We start from the raw sequence: 6,144 nt of genomic DNA, 5'->3' as shown, positions 1-6,144 counted from the left end.
CTAATAAACTCCTTTCTCCAGTTTCATACCAACATAGTGGAGATTGACATTTCCTGCCATACAGAGCCTCATATGGAGCCATTCCGATGCTCGCATGATAGCTATTATTATAAGCAAACTCTACTAATGGCATATACCGGTCCCAGCTCGCCGGTTGGTCCAAAACACAAGCTCTTAGCATATCTTCCAAGGTCTGAATAGTTCTTTCTAACTGACCATCTGTCTGAGGGTGATACGCAGTACTCAAGCTTAACTGAGTTCCAAATGCACGCTGAAAAGCTCCCCAGAACCTTGATGTGAAACGAGGATCTCTGTCAGATATGATAGTAGAAGGCACACCATGCAACCTGACAATCTCTTTGATATACATTCGAGCCAATTCCTCCATTGTGCAGCTTATTCGGATAGGAAGAAAGTGAGCTGATTTTGTCAGTCGATCCACAACCACCCAAATAGCGTCACAACCAGATCGGGTTCTAGGCAAACCTATCACAAAATCCATTGCGATACTCTCCCATTTCCATTGTGGAATCTCCAAAGGCTGAAGGGTCCCTGATGGTCTCTGATGCTCAATCTTAACCTTCTGACACGTTAAACATTTAGATACATGCAATGACATATCATTCTTCATACCTGGCCACCAGAACATCGCTTTCAGATCCTGATACATTTTAGTGCTCCCTGGGTGAATTGAAAACCCGCTCTTATGAGCTTCCTTCAAGATACTTTGTCGCAGGTCTCCAACATCAGGCACAATAATCCGGTTCTTGAACCTCCATAAACCATCCTGACCTTCTGACATTCTCCACTGTTTTCCCTGTTCGACTGCTGGTAATACCTTACGTAACGCTTCACTGTCTCGATGAGCCCTCAGAAGTTCTGATTTAAAATCACTTGAAATTTGCAACTGACTCAAACACAGGATTCCAGATTCTTCTCTAACTCCCAAATTCAAACCTTGGAATGCCTTCAGTAACTCTTCCTCCCGTAGCATCATCCAAGCTGCATATAAAGACTTCCGACTCAAAGCGTCCGCCACAATGTTCACTTTTCCTGGATGATAATTCAATTCAAAATCATAATCTTTCAGAAGCTCCATCCATCTCCTCTGACGCATATTTAATTCTTTCTGCTCAAAAAGATACTTCAAACTCTTATGGTCTGAGAAAACATGAAACTTAACACCATAGAGATAGTGTCTCCAAATCTTTAAAGCAAACACAACAGCAGCAAGCTCCAAATCATGTGTCGGATAGTTCATTTCATGCGGCCTTAATTGCCGTGAGGCGTATGCTACAACATTCTGGTGCTGCATCAGAACGCACCCCAAACCTTTCAGAGATGCATCACAATACACTTCAAACGGTTCACTTGGTTCAGATAATACCAATACAGGTGCAGTAGTCAACTTGTGCTTTAATGCCTGGAAACTCTCTTCACATTCCGGAGTCCAGATAAAAGGCGTGTCCTTCCTAGTCAATTTAGTTAAAGGTAAGGCGAGCTGTGAAAATCCCTTAATGAATCTGCGATAATACCCCGCCAAACCTAAGAAACTCCTGATCTCTGTCACTGAAATTGGTCGCTCCCAATTCATCACTGCTTCCACCTTAGCAGGATCCACAGCTATCCCCTGCTTACTCACCACGTGGCCGAGAAACTTCACTTCACTCTTCCAGAACTCACATTTAGATAGCTTAGCATATAACTTCCTATCTCTCAGAATTTGCAGCACAGTTCGCAAATGATCAGCATGTTCCTCTTCAGACTTAGAATAAACAAGAATGTCATCAATGAAGACGATAACAAACTTGTCTAGATACGGTCGAAAAATCCTGTTCATATAATCCATAAATACTGCCGGGGCATTAGTTAACCCGAAAGACATCACTGTATACTCATAATGACCATAACGGATTCTGAAAGCAGTTTTTGGAATATCCTCGTCTCTAACCCTTATCTGATGATATCCGGATCGCAGGTCAATCTTAGAAAACACACCGGCACCCTGTAACTGATCCATTAGATCATCGATTCTAGGCAACGGATATTTATTGTTCACAGTGATCTTATTCAACTGCCGATAGTCGACACACAACCGCATACTCCCATCCTTCTTCTTTACCAGTAACACTGGCGCTCCCCACGGAGAAACACTTGGTCGGATAAAATGCTTACCTAACAGATCTTCCAGCTGAGCCTTCAGTTCAGCCATTTCTAAAGGCGACATCCTATAAGGAGTAATTGAAATTGGACCGGATCCAGGTACCAACTCAATTGCAAATTCAACCTCTCGGTTAGGTGGGAATTCATTAATATCATCCGGAAACACATCTGGAAATTCACATACAACCGGAATTTGCTCTAAACTCTGATCATTACCTGATACTCCCGCAGTTAATAACATAATACCCTGACATTCGGTTCCAGAACAGTTTACTATCATAGAATTTAAATAGTAACTATTCACCACAACCGGTGCTTCTGACCCTTCTGGCATAAACTGTACTGACTTTTCAGAACAATCAAGTAAAACATGATTCTTGGATAACCAATCCAATCCCAAAATGAGATCAAGACCAGTCATAGGCAAACAAATCAAATCATGCACAAATTCACGCTGTTGTACTCGAAAGGGAACTTGTGGACATCCTATCCTAGTCACCATAGCTTCATGAGTAGCATTATATACTTTCAAATCATAACCTAAAACCACCATTCTCAATCATAATTCATAGGCTTTTTCAAATGTAATAAATGAATGAGACGCTCCTGAATCAAATAAAGCATTTAAGATTTTACCAGCCATTTCACAATTACCTCTAATCAGTGTCTCAGATCCCTCAGCACCAATGGTAGAAGTGGTGTATACTCTCCCTGGCTGTTGCACTCTACCAGTCTCATACTTTTTCTTCTCCGGGCAATTGGTGGCCATATGCCTGGGCTGTCCACAAGAATAGCATACTCCAAGTCCGAATCTGCACGGAACTCCAGGGTGATACCTTCCGCACTTCTGACAATTCAGATCTTGCTGTGGCTGCTTCCCAAACCTTTTTCCTTGACTAGCATTGGTATTCGGCCTTCTGTAATTACCTTGACCCTGAGTCTGCTGCGAAACAAAACCTCCACGCTTGAAATTCCTACCTCTTGGAGCAAAGTTCCTCCCTGAAGGCCTCTGAAAAGGCACCCCCAAATTCCCATTCTCTCTTGCTGCCTTCCTCACACAATCCTCAGCCACCCTACTCTTATTCACCAATTCAGAAAATACCCTGATCTCCATTGGGGCAACGAAGCTCAGAATATCGCTCCGAAGACCTCCCTCATATTTAATACACTTCCATTCAGCAAAATCTTCAGGCGCACCTTGACAGATATGAAAAAAGCGACATAACTCCTCAAACTTACTAGTATACTCAGCAACAGTCATCTGTCCCTGTTTTAACTGCATTAATTCAAGTTCCTTGGCATTTCTGGCTGAATTAGGAAAGTACTTCTTATAGAACTCTGTCCAGAAAACCTCCCAAGGAATCACAGCACCATCAGGCTGCAGGATACGTCGTGTTCCCTGCCACCAATACTGAGCTTCACCTTGCAACTGATAAGTTCCAAATTCAACCCATTACTCTTCAGGAACCTGTTGTGCCTGTAACGCCCTTTCCATAGCCTGAATCCAATTATCTACATCAGTGGGATTTGAGGTTCCCCTAAAAGTCGGAGGGCGAACTTTCAGAAATGTAGCAAGTGTCATAGGACCATCCTCATCATTATTATTCCCATGATTACCCTGATTTATCTGGTTACCCAGTGCCTCAGCTGTCACCTGCATAACTGCAGCCATATTTCCCAGGGCAGCCATAAAGTCTACTGGATCAGTCCCTATGGGGGCCACTTCGTTTCAGCAGCTCTAGACGCCTAGTGAGGTGCCTCTTGACCTGCATCTGAAAAAACACAACATAGTATGGGATGAGAACCGGAGTTCTCAGCATGGTAAAGGTGCCACGCACATAAGATATAAGGTCCTGGGAATGCCAGAGGCAATCCTAGAACACCGACACTCAGATTATAGAGCTTAAAGTATTAAACAGAAGCCATAAAGGGTGGTTCTCTAAAAATATTTAATCCTAACTTAACTTAACCTTAAATCTAAATCCCATACTGCCATTCCTCCAAACCTCCAACTCCATCATGCATTTTCACAGACAACTAAACAGACAAAGGCAAACACAAGTAGGTTACAAGTACTGCAGATAACAAATATACATTTAACATGGCAAGTACATTTAGGCACACCCAGTTAATACACAAGCAAGTAATTCAAGTAATATGCATATGATGCATGCCTGTCCTATGGCTGATGAGGCTCATCTGTCGGTTAAGCTTCACATAAGCAAGAGTGAACGTTTCTCTCAAGCTAATTGGATCCTAAAACATCAGAAATCAAAGAAATTCAACATTCCCACTTAAAATTCGAAAATTGGGAGAAAAGATGGCTGAGAGTGATTAAACAAGTTACCAGTGAAATTGTTCCGGTAGAAATGTAGAGCTCAACGCGGTGGATGCGTGGCCGCAAACGGTGCGGCGATTGGAGCTCGGACGGAGAAGTTACGGGGATCGGAAATTTACCGTAAAGTTACGGAAGCTTTCTCCCCTCCCTGGAAGTGTTTCACGCTGCTGCATCCAAATGAGGGAGAGAAAGGGGTTCAGCTTCATTTTAATGAGTTGGTCCAGTTGGACCGACGGCCCGGTTTGGGTCCGGTTCAACCGGTTCGGTCCGTTCGGTCTAATTTTGGACCGTTTTCTTCGAAATTGGTGTCAAAATTCTCGTTTCGATGAGCTCTATCCTAATTTGATATAATATTCACATTTCTAATCCTCCTTATTAAAAACTAATTTATTAACTAATTTAACCGGGGTTTACACAAGGGTGGCCTATGAGAATGCGAATCCAACAGTTCCATATAGAATTGCAAAAAGCATATCATACCCATTGTATAAGTTTGTGAGGGAGGAGCTCGGAATAGGGTTGCTCACCAGGGAGAAGACTACCTCACCAGTGCTCTTGCTGCCCCATAACAGAAAGTTGATTGCAGTTAGAATCACAAAAGCAATTCCTGGAAAGAAGCATGCAGCAAACCACGAAATCCGCCACCACCCTTGCATTGTTCCCTTGATGGTCCTCCATACTCGCACACTCACTTATCCAGGAGGATAACCCCATCATGCTCGTATCCTCCTGGCACGACGAATGAAGATCTCCCACCAGGTCTTGTGCATGAAGAAACCCCTTCACTCATCATCGACAATCGCTCCATCAATGGCCATTGCTTCGTCGATCTATTTCGATGAAATAGGGCTTATTCCAGCATACGGCGTCGTTTTGGCCAATAAGGACCAAATTATCCTCTAACAATTTGTTTCCATCCACTTCAGCAACCGTAATAGACACATTACTATCCATCCCTCCAGTTCAGCAATCTCTGTTACCGTTTCCAGCACTAATTCGACAGAAGAATATAATTGTCACGTATTTTAAATGGTGAGGGGTCGAAATGTATTTTCAATCTTGAGGAAAAAAAATGTTTCTGTTTAAAAAGATTAGGAACCTATTTATCCCTTACTCTTACATTAAAATAAAATCTTTTTTTCTCTTTTTTTTTTTCTATTGGTTCTATGAAACATTTAATCTCCTTAATTTATTGCAATATTTTTCTACGATCTTTTTTAAAAATAATTTTTTACTCTATGGATATTTTTTACCACAAGACTAATAAGACCAAATGAACGTAATTTCAAAAAATTATAATTCCATAAAATTATAATGTTAGTTCTCTGTAATTTCTTTGTTATTAATCCAATAAGCTGCTATAATGATGTGTGATTTTCCAAAACAGATACTGCCAATGATCTTCTGTAAAAGGAGTGTGTGCATGCAAGGACACCATTATTGCACACATGGGCTGAAACCCTTGGCGCCATTATTGGATGTACTAGGTTACTTATGCCAAATTGTTATGATGATCGATTAAGCTTAATAAATCAGATATAATAAGATGAATTAAGCAATGGGTACAAAATAATTTTTGGTCACTATAAATCAATCATTTCTATAAAATACATATTAAAAAATAAAATATACATTAAAAATAA

The sequence above is a fragment of the Arachis ipaensis genome, chromosome B05, assembly GCF_000816755.2.
Source record: "Arachis ipaensis cultivar K30076 chromosome B05, Araip1.1, whole genome shotgun sequence".
Lineage (NCBI taxonomy): Eukaryota > Viridiplantae > Streptophyta > Magnoliopsida > Fabales > Fabaceae > Arachis > Arachis ipaensis.
Note: the sequence above shows the minus strand (reverse complement) of the source record.